Consider the following 1,843-nt stretch of genomic DNA (forward strand, 5'->3'; position numbering starts at 1 on the left):
TTTTTTTTTGTAGAGGCTTTGTGTTATGATCAATCTGCCAAGGTTTCCTGTTAATAGTTTACCTGTCTAACCATTTGCCGAGATGTAGTTCTGTCCAGAAGAGAAATCAAATACACTAACTTTCTTCCTATGCAGTCTCAATTTCCCCCAAAGAAAAATAGGTTTTTCAGAATGACTTGAGATGAAGGAAAGGGTAGTAAATTAGAAATGCTTTCATAATTTTCCTTTAAATGTTATACGTTTGGAAGGAAGAAGTAAATACCTGTAAAAAAAGCACTTCTGGAAATGACTATGTGGAAATGATCGGGATGTAGATCAAAGTAACAGTTTTGAATTCTTTGGGTTTGGTTTGCCTGAAACCTCATACAGCAGATTCATTCTTATTCTGGTGAGAGCTGAACACCAAGGGAGACAATTTCAAATAGCTGAAAAATAATTACCTACTCATCAAGGGTCAGTACAACCTTATTCTATTTTTATAGTAGTTTCTAGAAGTAGACGTATCATTTATTTGAGATTTATAATCAATATCTTAGCATATATGAACATGGCCACAGCTGTAGAAATCACATTTCTATAACAATGCAAAGGCATTTATGTTAATAAATCTGTTTGTAATCTCTGTCATTATGGTTGGGTGTCAATAAGTGAAACTGAAAGGATGTGGACAATTTCGTGACATGTTTTATGCTAGTTATTTGTTTGTTGTCTATTCATGGGATTACTAATTACAGCTGGTAAAAGTGGATTTTCTCCTCTTCGGTTTATTGTGGGATGGGGCGTTCATTTCACCAGATACGAAGTTATTCAGTGTCTACATTTCAGAAGCTGAATTGCTGGATACAGTCAGAATGAGCTTTGGCAATTCCATGTGTGAGTGTACAACTACAATTTTGCTGCACTTTAATAACAACCTTGCAAAGAAGCCCAGAATCAAATGCCTTGCTCTCAGCTGGGAGCAGAAAGCTAGAGTGGTATATCTTGGTTGGTGACCTATAATGTTGGAAAAGTAGCTCTACATTCACTCAGAAGGAGTAGGTGGAATTCCGGAAATTTATTCACTCTCCTTCATTACGCCTTTTCCTTTTTTTTTTCCTTCCTTGTAGTGTGTTAGTGAGTGCTCCGAGACAATGAAAAAAAAAAAATGAATTACAGATAATACAAATAGTGCATCTCTAGAACAAGCGGTAAAATCAAGGCTTTTATTTCTTCAGGTGTCAGCTCTGTTCCTTCCCCAGGTCCTACCCTGCCCAGGTTTTTGTGTCACCTCTGTGATTCCAAATCAGCGATCAGGCGGGCAGCGGTCTGGGCAGTCACCCACAGGGAGTACACTTGGTGCTGCACGCTCGGACTTTCAGTCTTGCTCAAAGCAGAGAATCTCCAAGAGCTCTGAGGCTACGGATTGATTCGGGTGGGGCGAGGTGTTATTATTGTGGGATTGTCTCTGCAGAGTTGGCCTGGAGAGTGAGCGGTGGAGGGAGTGGAGCAAGGCATCGTCAAGAGTCCCCAGGAGTCCAGGGGCGCCCCCCAGACGGGTACGCTGGAGGGCCTGGGCAGGGGGACAAGAGAGAATACATGCCCGCTGGCTGGGAGCAGGGAGGCGGTGTGGCGGGGCAGGGGGCAACGTGCCAGTTTTCTCTCTGATAATGCTCACGCTGCTGCGCGTGGCTCATGCGCTTTGTCTCCAGCCTTAGGGCTGGCAGAGAACGGCCCAGGGAATGAGTGGTATCGCGGGCGCCCGGCGCACCCAGCAGGTGCCATCACTCTGGATGGGCCAGTTCTGGATGCTCCCAGTGGCACAGACGCGGCGACATCGGCAGGCGCCCGGCTGCGGCCACCTCCC

The sequence above is a fragment of the Colobus angolensis genome, unplaced genomic scaffold, assembly GCF_000951035.1.
Source record: "Colobus angolensis palliatus isolate OR3802 unplaced genomic scaffold, Cang.pa_1.0 Scaffold56, whole genome shotgun sequence".
Lineage (NCBI taxonomy): Eukaryota > Metazoa > Chordata > Mammalia > Primates > Cercopithecidae > Colobus > Colobus angolensis.